This window comes from Haliotis rufescens, unplaced genomic scaffold (genome assembly GCF_023055435.1).
Source record: "Haliotis rufescens isolate VD_foot unplaced genomic scaffold, xgHalRufe1.0.p SCAF_5, whole genome shotgun sequence".
Taxonomy (NCBI): Eukaryota; Metazoa; Mollusca; class Gastropoda; order Lepetellida; family Haliotidae; genus Haliotis; species Haliotis rufescens.
The window spans coordinates 58118860-58135108 of NW_025964223.1; positions in this window are offsets into that span (position 1 = coordinate 58118860).

The following is a 16249-nucleotide window of genomic DNA, read 5'->3' on the forward strand; positions in this document are numbered from 1 at the left end:
TTGAAAAGAACAATAAACAATGAAGCGTGGTTACTTTCACAATAAAACATTGTTGAATCGTCACATCATTTCTGGAAATTTGAATATGCGCTCGCAACTTGATGACGTCATATATTGGACGACGTTATTTTTGAGAAGGGAGTGTCTAGTGAGTTGTTCCCCATAGATGTAGCTGGACAACGCAGATAAACGCGATGGCCGAACGATCGCATCCCAAAGTGGGAGAGACATGACACTGCGCCCCTCATGGTTTATCCTCCCTGCAGTGTTTTATTGTACGATAAACAACTCCTTATCCTATTAATTGTTCATTTTAGTAGAGCGTTATCCTGATAATTGTTCATTATAGAAGAGTCTTATCCTGCCAAACAGCACACATAACATTAGTCTAACGCTAGTCTGAATTGCCTTAGGACAACTAACCTCTTGTCTTCCGTAAACAGGGGCGGTCGGATAGCCTAGTGGTTAAAGCGTTCGCTCGTCACGCCGAAGACCCGGGTTCCATTCCCGACATGGGTACAATGTGTGAATCCCATTTCTGGTGTCCCCCGCCGTGATATGGCTGGAATATTGCTAAAAGCGGCGTAAAACCATACTCACTCACTCACTCTTCCGTAAACAACTAGTTGCTTGACATGTCATTCATACGGGCACAACACAAAAATAAGAGAATAACCGATTGAACGCAACACTGTAACTTGTTGGATTTGTACATAGTGCATCAACTTCACAATAATGTTATCAATATCAATAAACTTTCTCAAATAAAAAACGAGAAACTACGTTTTATCTGCTGGGTTTACTTGTTGGGTAGTCAGCAATGTTCTAGGTGCATAATGGCGGCCTCTCAATAACCCAGTCTTGACGACTACTTGTTGACATTATTTACAACTCCAAGACTCGCAATCACAGATCCATTTAGTCAACACTTACCACAGGCAGCGGTTACCGAGGATGAATTCTATCCCGGATCCCCACGAGAGATCGGTAACTCAGTGTCAGGGAACTGGCTATTTGACGGTTATCGAACGATAGAAGATAATCGATATGTCTGAAGCTTAAGGTTTTAACGTTTTCGCGAAATTATCCTGTTTGCCAATCCGAGAAGAAATCCCGATTCTCATTCATAAAGAAACAGATCAACAAGAAGAGGGGCACTACTTCTTGCCTAAATGTGTTATCCCCCAAATTTTACATAGATATTATAAATGAGGAAGTCCAGCATTTCACATATTGTTTTGTCAGTAACTTCAGATTTCATTGTTGCTAAATTGCCCTGAACCTGTGATGATAGATATTTAACTGTATCTTTGGTTTACAGCTTACAGTTGCCTGGAAACAACAGAAACACACAACGTTTACCTCGTATATAAGTACTTCCCAAACACAAATGTTTACAAACGTGTGCCACAGACAAATACATACACACTGAAGTAGCAGCCTTGGGCTAATCCTTTGAATTGAGCAGGATATGGTGTTCTTACCAAACGTTAACGCCAATCCTACATTCTCTTTTTTATGTTGGTTCTGAGGACAACCTGTACTGTGTATTTCTGAAATGAACATTTTTCAAGAATTCATTTTCACTAAATCGTATTTTAAATATAACAAAGGCACTCCGTTTTAATCAAACATTTGGTCTCAATAATGAAAATATTTAAGAAAGCAGGCTGCTCTATAAGGCGAGGCAAGATAAGAACTTCAAGTGCTCTGAAGATACATAGTTGCAACTAACGCTTAATAGTACTGAACAGGAATGTGACTGCTGGATTTTAACACTATGTAGATAAAAGCCCCGAGTCATGGCCTAAAGCTGATCGTCATATTTCACATGGTGACATATTGAACAGTGAGGACAGTGTTACTCTTGAGGAGCAGTTGTTTAACGTAGTACTGCTGTGTGTTATCAGGTCACACACATACATGTTTATGCAGATTATGTGAGTTGTTGGTGTTCCGGTAGGAAAGAACATGCTTACCTTTTTCGCGAACACATGGTATCATCACTGATTTTCAGTGATCCATTCATACAAATTTCACCGCTATTTTGCCTTGTACGCCCAATGGAATCTGTGTCATACTCATACGTTCATTACGTTCCAAGTGATATCAGAACCTATAGGGGATATGATAGTAATGATCGATTGAGATCATTTCAACAACAGAACTTCAACAGATTGACTTTTTAAACACTCACCCTAAATAAACACTCAGTACCGAATATCAAATAATACAAACAGACCGTACTGACCTTCCATTATGGGGTAGGAACCCGTTATGAGAAGAGTAACGATTATTTCTTCTAGAACATTTGCTTTGAACAGAAAACAATGTTTTCATTATGCTTTGAACAGAAAACAATGTTTTTCATTAACCTTGAATACATAAATGATTGTAGCCAACGTCTTTGTGGACAACTGATCAATAGAAAGTTTAATCTACTTCGATTGATTATAAGAAGAAAACAAGAAAATGTACACAATTCATGTATAATGTATATCTGAAACATGTCTGACGTCATAACTGTCCCTTTTCACGTAAAACAAATGACATAACGTCTGATAACCAAGCCTGTGAACGTTTTTATAGCACCACCTTTCTGTGAACAGAAAACAATATTTTCATCAACTTTGAATACATAAATGGACGCAGCCAACGTCTTTGAGTACTTCTGATCAAAAGAGTGTATATATTTACTTGGATTAATCATGAAAAAAAAACACACTAAAATGTACACATTTCATTTGAATTGAACAGTCAAACACGTCGAACGTCATCCTGATTTGCATTGATCCATTCACATTATTCTCAACACGATGTGCCTTGTTCGCCCTATGGAATGTGTTCAGACAAATATTTGATTATTACCTAGGTTTTTGACGTTTTCAAATGTGACACAGGAACGTCGTTTCTGTTGTACGCTTCTGTTTCTCTTCTCGCCAGAAACCTATGATTGTGTATTCGAATCCCGGTTCGCCCCGATTATGTTTCTAGGTTTGTCAGCACCATACCCCTGCTCGTGGGTTTCACCGAAGTGGTAATCATCTGAGACCTGCATCACTTCGGACTTTCTTCCCACATTACGCTGACACGCCGTATAACTGGAATACTGTTAAAAGCGGCGTTAAACACAACTGACACCCTTCACATATTTCTCTTCTATGTGATAGAGCCGGGTGAATGTGGTGGAAATAGTCTTTGTGTTAGATCTTATATAAAATGTAATAAATATCGATTTTGGTCATTAAGGATGGAAATGCCAAGTTACCGAAATCCATTATCATCAACAGTGGATCCCTAATAACTTTGATGCTTGCATGGAAATGTTGCCAGGTTGTGTATTTGGTTGCTGCGTGTAAGAAAGTATTGTACTTAATGCATGCAAACAATTGAAGTGTACAACGAGTCAACCCACAAATCAGTAGGTAAAATAATTCAGTGTGAAACCAACAAACAACAAGGAAATGGTATACAGTTAATAATTGTATCATGAAATAAACTAAGTTTACAAATCAATATAAACTACTGCAAAGTAAGTACAATGGCAGTACACAATAGAGAGGTAATTCAAAATTCAATTGCAGTACAATTACAAAAGGAGTATAAAATATAAAACCATTGGAAATTATATTCACCTAACAGCAACAGTGGTCAAGCTTCTAAAATAGGCCTAGGCTGGATATTCAGGGTGAAAGGTGATCTTTACACAAAATCTGGCCTTGATGTAATGTGAGATGAAATGTGAGATGATATGGACACGCCTTTGCCCTAAATATTTTCCAGAAACATTTATACAATGCTTGACTAGCCCAGCTGTATTCAGAATATTCTAGATTATACATGACCACACAAGGGAAACAAAGATACAACAGAGTCGGAAAATGTGGTGGTAATCTTTGTGTTAGATCTTATATAAAATGTAATAAATTTCGATTTTGGTCATTAAGGATAGAAATGCCAAGTCACCGAAATAGTTATCTTATGTAGAAAGGTCAGGTTAATGTAGTGCTGGTTAATTGGACACTCCATGCCCAGTTACCGCTGGTCGGATCTGGTTTTATTTTTGTGTGGATTAACAATAGCTTTGAATGGAGCTCTAGTGGCTTCAGCTTGAAGTTTCCAACACCTCTCTCCTTTACCAAAATACACAAATAGCTTCTAGCTCTTAACCTCTTAACACAAAATCATTCTAATAATTAAACAAATGTATTCTCATGGCTCATCAGCCTTTGTTTTAATCCTATATGTAACAACACAACAACTGGACCAGATAAACCAGTGGGGGAAGGGATCAACGACAACCCACACCAGTACACACATCAGACATCATCAGACAAATAAATGGGTGCAAAAGTGGACAAAACAATTCTTTCACGAAGAGCCTCCACATTAATCAAACAACGCCCTCCCATCATAATTGGTAAATATAAACGATTGAGGGAGGAGCGAGGGTGGTGGGATCTATTGTCTACCATGATCCTTTGTGTGAGGATGTTAGTATCCTGAATTTCTTGTTTAGTCCAATCAACAACACCAAAAGAATACGAAAGGGTGGGTATAGCAAAAGTATTTGTGGTTTTATTCTAACTTCATTGCAAGCGCTCAGCTCTGAACTCCAAATTTTCTTAAGTCTACATTTGTACTCTGCCCGATATGGGCATTCTGGTGTTTGTCTCCAACCTGCATCCCTAAGCACGAATAGGCCCGACCTTCCACGAGATGGTCATTACCTCCTCCCCCAAGTAAACGGACAGATCCTCCCTCTCCTACCTTGCCACGTTTCAAATCACGAATGTTGCATTCGTCGAGTCCAAAGGACATGCCAATATCATCAGAAAAGGATTCAACAATGAGAATCGGTTTGTTTATCCTCCATTGGCAATACGTTCAAGTAATCCATGTGAAGGAGGTGAGTAGGTGGAGTTGGGGATCTGTGCTGAGGAGGTCCAGGATGATAACCTTCCTCTTTGCTAAGTAAAGACCTTGAAGGATTAAGTGACAAACAGAAATGCAAAGGACTAAAAGAATAGCCCTGAAATATTCCCCTTCTAATAGAAATGGGTTTCGAAGTCACCACCTGCCCCTGCCAATGCACCTCAAGTTGATTTGACCAGTAATTCCTTAAAGACCTGACTAAAACGAGTAGTTGCTCGGGGAGGTCAATCCATTCCGATGAGTTCAAAATCCATTCGTGTGGTACAAAATCATAAGCTTTTCTGTAGCCTTTCTCCCAATGAGAGGTTACCGACGGTGGTAAATTTTAGCCTCTTCGAGGATCATTTTCTGAACTAACACTTGACCCTTTCAACCCCAATATCCCTTTCTGGTTCCTTTCTGATCCATGTCAATCTTGTCAATCCCATTAGTGCCCAAAGGGATAAGAAACTCAACGATAAAAATGATTTCATTGGATCTATGAAAAAGGGCAAGATCAGGATTGTTGGCTAAGGTAGTTCTGAGGTTGTATCGATAGGCCTATTCCAAAGAATTTTGTTTCAATAATTATAAGTATTAATAACGAGGACGATTGAGCGCCATCTATGATCTAACCTCATCTGCTTGGACAGTGCGGACGAGATACCAACAGAAAGTGGCATTTTTCTGCCTGCTTCAAACTGTTTCACCAATTCAGGAACGGAGCCCATGACATTCGGATGTGACAAATTCTGAACATTGTAAACTCAATACTTTGTGTTTCGATGCAATTTATTATTAACTGATCTTTTTATTTACATACTCTACGTACTGATTTCTTCGTTAACCTTCGCGTTTCAACTTGGGATTCAACAGGAAACAGTAGACAAACTGCCTCATCTTACGTCAGGACCAGCGTCTGATCCCCTGTCAACACATACAGTTGCTGGACATGTTATACGAACATAACAGAACATATGCAGATCATGTACAATTTATTGAATACAACACTATCATTTAGGATATAAGTAGGTAGTACATCAAGTACTATTTTCAATAAAAATAACAATACTATTAAACATAGTGGCGAGAATATACGAATATACATCGAGCAAATACATTGTTTAATTATTCAGTGATGCCGAAGACAGCAATATTGCAGCTGTATGACTGAGGCATATAAATAAGAGAGTATGGGCGAAACAGAGCAACGACTGTGGTTCCACGAGATGTAATCACTTAAGCCACGTCACCCGGAACCAGACTCTTCACAACGCCACCAACTTGCTTATTCTGGTAGTAATAAAATATGTCATATGTTATTCACAGTTTAACAGTTGAATTGCCATTCACATTTTAACATATATTAAACGACTTCCACAATCATGAATGGCCATTAAAAGACTCCGGCTACATCTATATCCTGAGCATTTAGCCTGACAATTTAAGACGGTCCTCTCACCTGGGCATGCATTGGCATATGTCGTAGCAACTAACTTATTAATTGTTGTTTGCTAATATAGGTACAAGAACATGATGGAATTTTGCCAAACTGTATAGAGGTACTGGCATAAAATCTAGTACTACACCAAATGGTATAACTTGATACACACATATTCACTTGCATTATGCTCACGCACTCTCAGAGATGGTTGACATCGTTGTCTGAGACTCCGGGTAAGAAGAACCTCCCTTGTACTTCTGTCGTCTGCAGATCGTCGCCATGAAAGGAAGTCGTCTGAAGAAGGTTCGTCGGTAGGCCCTGCTCAATGCAATGTAGAACACGAAATCGGTGGACAGACTGAACATGATCAGAACATTGTTGACCTCTTTCATCATCATGTTGACGTAATGTTCTCTTTGGTTCACCTGATAGTCAGCCACGAAGGCCTGGACCATCGTATCTGTCGCCAGAGGGAGTGCCAGAAATGTGAAGAGGAATGTCGACGTCAGGATGGTGATTGTCGTCTGCCTCTCTCGCTTTGCCGCCTTCTCTTCGTCAACTGTCGTGTTCATCTTCTGTCTGTTCCTGCTGTGTATCCTGAGAGCCAGGAGGACGCACAGGTTCATGATGAGTCCGCAGGCGAGGACGATGTAAGTGTAGAGGATCGTGTTGGTCATTGTAAGGCCAGCAAGGAGCTCCCTGTTATTAATGTACATCGCCGATGGCTTGATGGTATAGTCTGTCGAGTTGGGTTTGGGAACGACATCGTATTTAAATGACCCCGGTAAATGACAAGATAAACAAATAGTCGTCACAGATATTATGAAGATAATTGGCGATTTGATCAGGCGAAAGTTCCTGGACTTCAATGGGAAGGCGACTGCTAGGAAGCGTTCCGTGGACACGAGAACAGTCATACAGTACATCAGGACACGGAGACTCGCCAAAACAAAATTGGATCCAAACATAGCAAAATAGAGATAGACTTGTTTCTTGATTGCATCAATGCCATACACTTGCCTGAGGATGTGCCTAACAGTAGACAATACAGCAAAGAGGAGTTCGTCAGTGGCGAGGGCAATCAAGTAGGTGCTGGTGGGACTCCTCATGGCGGGGTCGGTGTACACCATTAAGTTGAAGGTGTTTAGGAGAACTGCACTAGTAAATAGAGGGTAGAAGAGGTAAAGACAGACTTTTGCTCCTCGCTGATATTGTTCCTTGGAGAGTATTCCTTGTGAGATGAGGGAAATACGTGGCGGTTTTGGTACCTCACACTTATTCTTTGTCCCGTCATTGCACGACCCTGTGGTCCCACCGTCGGTGTCGTTGAAGTCGGGATGTACATCAACAGTGTCACACATCATCCAGTCAATATTGCCCCCAAGTACATCTGGATCTACAGTACAGTTCACTGACCTGAAAACAGAGTCCGTACCTGGACTTGATGTGTTAAATCCTCCCTGGTCACCATAGTCCGAGGTTGTCAATGCTTGCCCGCCCCGGACCCCTCCTGCACCGAGCAATAAAGTAAAGCAACAAATATAAACTGCAGGAACCGCCATCTTAAGCTGCCAGAGAATGCAAGCATGTGTACAGGTACGGTACTTATATACCAAGACGTAGGGTATTGTTGCCATGGTCAGAGTCATGACATCTTTAGGTATTGGACAGCGCCATAGGACAGGCGGAAACATCAGCTGCCAATAATCTGCCAACAATCTATTTCTAATAGAAAAAGCATCGTCATGGTTGTTGTCTTGATAAATCACACTACAAACATGAGAATGTCGGGTTCTTTATATAAGTGGACGTAACACTGAAGTAAAATTCATTAACATTGATTAATTGGTGAGCGCGTCTAGAAGCATTGAAAGCCTAGTTAATATCAGGCTTAAAATCGCCGAACATTCGACGCATTAGTTCCACTCAAGCATAATTGAACGTCCATTCATTCCTACTCTGCCCTGTAAATTGTAGCTCTTGGTAGTAGATTTCTTATATGCGCGCTCGTTTTTACTTAGAAGACTGCAATGGTTAGTGTAAACCTATTTTAAGCAGCACTGTCATCATACAAAACCCACTTTGCTTGTCTGTAACTCATGGATCATCAGGTATATAAAGCAAGCAGCCTAATTACACGCAGACAACGTTTCAGCCTTAAGCTGCTATTTTACATCTATGCTTTGACCGAATATGTAAAACAACTAGTGGAAAATATTTCTTGCCAAGTTTTTTTTCTAGTTATAGAAATGGTCAAGATGCACGAACACGGAACAATATTATGTACTGAACGGTATCAGTTAAAAGCATAGCGGTAAAGTACACATGCACAATACCATAGGTTTTGAGTGATTGTCAACGGCATCATGTGTTTAATCGGACTCGTTTTAAGAAACCAATTCATCGATCGATCATTGATATGGATATTTGACGAGGTCCAGATTGAGGGACCGCTCCCTTGTATTTTTACTGGTTATGTACCTTGAATGCTTATTTCCTTGTGCGTTTGTACTTACCCAAAGGCTGTAGCAGAATAACCGCTTGGGCCTACATTGTATATAGGACATGGTTTTAAAGTTCAAGCAATGCATCTTATTGTGGCAGACACAAGTGTTAACATACAGTTTTGTTGTACATATGTTTTATCTATTTGAGGTCCTTTAGGTTTATTATTGTAAGTTGTTAGGAAAGTAGGTTCTTAATTCAATATCTATTATGGGCTTCTGGATTAGTTTACTTATAATGTAGAGGGTGGTTGGGTTGGTCCATGTTTGTGTCATTGTTTCTTCTCTTTGTTCTAACCCAAGCACTGTACACTTATCATCCATCTTGCACTTGACACTATACCAATTCAGAAGTAAGTCAACAATTTGGACTTGGACAGATCTGGGATAAATAACTCGATTATTAAGGAGTGTGCTGATAGCTACATAGCTACCACGCAAGGCGGCTGCCTGGAGAGGACAAACACCCCAGTGTCACCCACAGGGGTGTCATTATTTTCTACTAAGGCAATAAAGACTCACACCCGTAGCCTGTGTTGGACCTTCTTATTGCCATCACAAACCCCGGTTACAGTATCATGGTGGTCTTATTACTCATGTTAGTTTAAATGCTAATCTGTAGCATCGGATTTAAGTTTGTCAACTAGATGTTCGAGGGAATTCGGACAGGATAAAGTTCAATCTCATTTAAATCAGATCTTAGTTCTCGCTACCGCTAAACAAAGATCTGAGGACATCCAATTAGGGGTCACGTCAGAACGACCTTTCATCCGACCAATCAGAGCGTCGCCTACCAGATCATGAAAGTGACAGTCGGAATGTGATTCCCGATCATGCAGCCTCGAAAACTTTAACACGGGGTATTCCGAACGATAGTTACGGGCTTAACGACTGAATCCATACAAGCTAGACCTTCTATTAGCCATCCCAGGATGTTCTTCTTATCAGTTTTAATTTTTTTAATCGAGAAGAAGTCAAAATATGTTTCGAAGTGTCGTCGCCAGTTGAAACTAGTGTCGTAAAGCTCGAGAAAGCTGCCTCTGATTGGCTAATGTCGATTTCTTGTCAGTCATTTCATTGGTCGGTCAAAATTCGCGAAAGGTCGTTCTGACGTGACCCGCAATGGGATGTCCTCAGATCTTTGTTAAGCGGCAGCAGATTGGGATAAAGTTCTGTCGACGGCTTTGATCTTTTTGAAATGCATCTTAGCAACACTATAAGATTGTCAATAGTCTTTAATACCATGGGTAGATGTCTGTATATTTTCAGAATTATGATTTCTCGTAAATTCTGTATGAAACAGCTTTTGTGATAAACGTGCATACAGGATATGAAAGGCAAGTGGATGGATCCCAAAACGTCACTGTGAGAAGTGACAGTTATGACGTTCGATGTGTTTGACTGTTCAATTCAAATGAAATATGTACATTTTCTTGTTTTCTTTTTCAAATTCAATATGTATAGATATATATACTTGTTTTTATCAGTAGTTTACAAAAGACGTTTGCTACGTTCATTTATGTACTAAAAATTAATGAAAATATTGTTTTCTGTTGAAAGAAAGGTGGAAAGAGTTCACAAGCAATTTTATCAGACGTTGTGTCATCTGTTTTATGTGAAAACTGATAGTTATGACGTCAGACGTGTTTGACTGTTTTTGTTAATTCGTCCCAAGTGCCACGAAATTGTTTTTTTGTCTCATGTAAGTATTTATTCTTAATAATTTTGACCGTAGGCTGAATAGAACGAATGCCAGTGAGGTTAAATTCACACAGTGGTGTAATGAAAATACTTGCCCGTGAAGAGATCACCCGTTTAATAAATATACAGCTGTATTACACATTGTGGAATTGTGTAATACAAAAACGCCTGCTTATGTACTGTCGGAACAAGTTTTACGAACAAATATTGAAAGCTCTCATCGTCCCTTGGCTTATTCAACGGCATTGCGTGTGGAGATGATTGATTGATTAGTAAAATGTGTTATAGGTGTTCGGGCAACTATAGGCCCATTTACACCTTGCCCATAATAAAGGTTTGCTAAGTACCTGGATATTTTATAAAGTATCAAAACTACCACACGCTTTAATATAAGTGAGAATGACATTCTGAACATCATGGTGAACAATATTCCTAGAACATAAAATACCAGACAAAATGAGATACATTATCAAGCTGATAACACACTGTACAATGTGCAGAAATGTCTTTATTAATAACATTTAGATAAGCACCAAGACCACAATGCCCAAGACGAAGTCTGGTTAAGAGAACCTCCTCTCTCCGATTATTTCTAGAAATGTGTAAGTTAGTGATAAGGGGATCAATGTCATAGAGATGACGTCCTTTTAAGGATGATGCAATCTCTGCCATTTTGTTTTAGCATGGGTCATACTGACGGTGCTTAACTCTGCAGGAGAAGGTAAAATTGTTTCATCCTGTTCTGATTTATCATATTCTAACGCAGCTTTTGCCAATTTATCAGCTTTCTTATTTCCAAGTAATCCAACATGAGCAGGGATCCATGAAAATTCAACATCTAACAGATCTTTACTTAAGTCTGGAGATGATAGATCACTGAGCTTTTGCACACTCGATGACCCCAGCAACCTTGTTGCTAGGCTGACGTCACATGGCATTGTTTCGCCGATGGATGTTGCAACAAAATTTCACAATTTTTCATCGGGTTGATGACATTCCACAAGGCGATCGTACTGTAGCGCAACGACAGTCGTTAGCCTAAGTTAAAGTATGTGAGTTGCGATAACCTTAGCGCTACCTTAAATGCTAAAGAAGGATCGATGTATCGCATTAAATTAATACGTTTCAACTTTTGGCGTGTTTGAAGTATTACTCTGTTAAACTCAATTGGATTAGGCCGTGGGTCTTGTTGGTGTCAGCCTATTCACACATGACAACGTTACCTGAATTCGGCGTTCTCCTGTTTTCGGCGATCATGTTTCTCGCGTTATTGTCCGAGAGCACGTGATGTATCAGAGGTCACCGGGTGATATTTTCGTCAGAAGGTCACTTCTATCCTCTCGAACAAAAATCGGCTCCATATGGCAATCAGGAAGATATTCATACCATAGTTCCATAAACGTTGTTGAAATATACTCTCGAAACTTATTACCAATCATATCTATTTAAAAGTGTTGAAAATCGCAGTACTGATCTAAAAATTCGCCTTTCGGCATCGTCTGCTAAGTTAACCTTGCTTGTCAACAATATATCACGTGACTGACGTCATCAGATGCCGCGCGCTTGGGAACATATGGAAACGTTTTCGGGACATATACAATTTTACCATTCGTTCCAATGGTTCTAAGATATTTCTTTATGTTCTTTCAGACCAGAACGACCGTTCGTGGTCATTATATATCAAATTACAGCATTGATGACCTGGATAATGCCTATAAACTTGTTACCGAAGAAAATGTATCTGCACCGAGGGCTGCAGCTAGGTGGGGTGTTCCAGTTTCAGCACTTAAAAAACATCCTCTTGGAAATCACGATTCGACCATTACTATCATATCACGATTCGATCATTACTATCATATCACGATTCGATCATTACTATCATAGCACGATTCGATCATTACTATCATAGCACGATTCGATCATTACTATTATACCACGATTCGATCATTACTATCATATCACGATTCGATCATTACTATTATAACACAATTCGACCATTGCTATCATATCATGATTCGCTCATTACCATTATATCACGATTACATCATTGCTATTATATCACGATTCGATCATTACTATCACATCACGATTCGACCACTACTATCATATCACGATTCGATCATTGCTATCATATCACGATTCGATCATTACTATTATATCACGATTCGACCATTGTTATCATATCATGATTCGATCATTACCATTATATCACGATTTGATCATTGCTATTATATCACGATTCGATCATTACTATCACATCATGATTCGACCACTACTATCATATCACGATTCGATCATTACTATCATATCACGATTCGATCATACCATCATTTCACGATTCGATCATTACTATCATATCATGATTCGATCATTACTATTATAACACAATTCGACCATTGCTATCATATCTTGATTCGATCATTACTATCACATCGTGATTCGCCCACTACTACTATTATATAACGATTTGATCATTACTATCATATCACGATTCGATCATACCATCATATCACGATTCGATCATTACTATCATATCATGATTCGATCATTACCATTATATAACGATTCGATCATTGCTATATTATATCACGATTCGATCATTACTATCACATCATCATTCGCCCACTACTACTATTATATCACGATTTGATCATTACTATCATATCACGATTCGATCATACCATCATATCACGATTCGATCATTACTATCATATCACGATTCGATCATTACTATCATAGCATGATTCGATCATTACTATCGTAGCACGATTCGATCATTACTATCACATCCCGATTCGATCATTACTATCATATCACGAATCGATCATTACTATTATATCACGATTCGATCTTTACTTTTATCTGATATAATTTGGCACGTATGCCAGCTTGAGCTAAGTGGTGGCAGTTAAAAGTCTCCCTGATTTTGGATCATCTTCGAGGCCCTCTCTCCCCCTTTAAACTCCGCTGCCTACCTCTTAACAGTGGCAAACAGAAGCGCATCATCCCCTTAAGTTGACACCAAGTCCGCATGGATTGGATAGCTGTTGGGGTTAGCCCTTTCAGTTGGACCGCCGTCATATAGCTGGACTATTGCTGAGTGCGGCGTTAAACAACAAACCAATCAATCAAACCTTTCAGTTGGAGATATTTGATAGCACAGTAGCCAACTATGTCCATTATCATCAACAGTCGACCCCTAGTAACTTTGATGCTTGCATGTTGCCAGGTTGTGTATTTGGTTGCTGCGTGTAAGAAAGTATTGTACTTAATGCATGCAAACAATTGAAGTGTACTACGAGTGAACCCACAAATCAATAGGTAAAATAATTCAGTGTGAAACCAACAAACAACAAGGAAATGGTATACAGTTAATAATTGTATCATGAAATAAACTAGGTTTACAAATCAATATAAACTACTGCAAAGTACACAATAGAGAGGTAATTCAAAATTCAATTGCAGTACAATTACAAAAGGAGTATAAAATATAAAACCATTGGAAATTATATTCACCTAACAGCAACAGTGGCCAAGCTTCCAAAATAGGCCTTGGCTGGATATTCAGGGTGAAAAGTGATCTTCACACAAAATCTGGCCTTGATGTAATGTGAGATGAAATGTGAGATGATATGGACACGCCTTTGCCCTAAATATCTTCCAGAAACATCTATACAATGCTTGACTAACCCAGCTGTACCAGAATATTCCAGAAGATTCTAGATTATACATGACCACACAAAGGAAACAAAGATACAACAGAGTCCGAAAATGTGGTTGAAATCTTTGTGTTAGATCTTATATAAAATGTAATAAATATCGATTTTGGTCATTAAGGATAGAAATGCCAAGTCACCGAAATAATTTATCTTATGTAGAAAGGTCAGGTTAATGTAGTGCGGGTTAATTGGACACTCCATGTCCAGTTACAGCTGGTCGGATCTGGTTTTATTTTTGTGTGGATTAACAATAGCTTTGTATGCAGCTCTAATGGCTTTAGCTTGAAGTTTCCAACACCTCTCTCCTGTACAAAAATACACAAATAGCTTCTAGATCTTACACTTATCACAAAACAATTCTGGAAATAATAATTAAACAACTGTATTCCAATGGCTCGTCAGCGTTTCTTATAATTCTATATGTAACAACTTTATTGTGAAAGCTTGTTGCGAATTGAGGTATTTCTTATTACAGTGACTTTTCTCAGTACTGCTTGTATACACGTCATCCATTTACCTAGTGGCAATTCGCAATTCGCGGTGTCCAGAGTTGCGTCCCTTGGGCACTCCGGAAATCTGTGTTTGTGGGTTCGAGTCCTGCTTCGCCCCGATTATGTTTCTAGTTTTATCAGCACCATATCTGCGCTCGTGGGTTTCACGTGGTACACGTCTGCAAATACTTCAGGCTTTTCTCCCACATCATTATGACTCGCCATGAAATACCAGAAATACTGTTGAAAGCATTGTTAAGCTCAACTCTCTCACTAGAAATCCCTGTGATGTACTAGTGACAAAATATACTATGTGAAGTAGAATGAAGGCACTGTCGTCTTCGTTACATGTTGATCCATAGTCAACACTTGCCTCATTTTGTCTTCTTCTGGATACGACGAGTATGTTTTGATTTGAGATGATGTTCACAGACTGCTGTTAATGTAAATATTCCCGGGGTGATGTGTGCAGATCGATGTTCAATTTTTCCTTCCTCGGATGAGACAAAAAAGACTCTCCTGGGACGCCATGCTGACAATCTGGACGTAGGGATAATTAACTGTTTCGACTTGATTCCCAAGATGCAACGCGTTAATCTAGAAATTAAATTGTGAAATCAGTTATAAACCACATTAGATCAATTAAGAATTTACAAATGATATTGAAGCACTTCTTTGATAGGCATTTAGAAGTTGGAGTACTAAGTGAGGACAAGAATTTATGGATGAACACGTGATGACTTGCTTGATAACGATGTTAGAACCTATACCGGAACGTCGCTCTTAATTGTAATAAAGAAGTAGTTTATCTATGAATTCTTATCCCTACTCTTTTGAAACACACAAGATAAGGTTTACAATCGTAAAAGGCAAACCAAGGGGTCCAACATGTTGCAGCAGCAATATATGCAAAGAATGTCGGTGCACTCTCGAGTATAGAGTTTGTCATAGTCGACTGAGGGGAGGTGGGGTAGCCTTGTGGTCAAAGCGTTCGCTCTTGACGCCGAAGACCCGGGTTCGATTCCCTTCATGGGTACCATGTGAGAAGCCCATTGCTAAAAGCGCCGTAAAACCATACTCACTCACTCATAGTCGAATGTATTGAATGAGTCACGTGCTCCCTTCTTGAATTTCAAAGAGCAAGGTAACCTAAGAAGAACATGCGCGTGCACGAATATTGGGTGGAATGATATATTTTATTGTAATTGATTTATGATGATTTACCTTGAATGTTCAAGTAACATTCTGCTGTTTCCGGAGAGAAGTTTATGAAGGAGTGAAAGGGAAAACCCAGGTCTGGATAATTTCGCAAGGAAAAACATGCATTAGGAAATTATTCCATTATTTCCAGCGGAATATTTTACCAGAGGTCAACAATATCCTCTTCCACACTGGGCAAGTCCATTAGATGCAAGTCAAGTCGTAGAAGGCCTCGAACCGCCCTTTGAATATCCTTTGGTATAAGAGCAGCCAGTC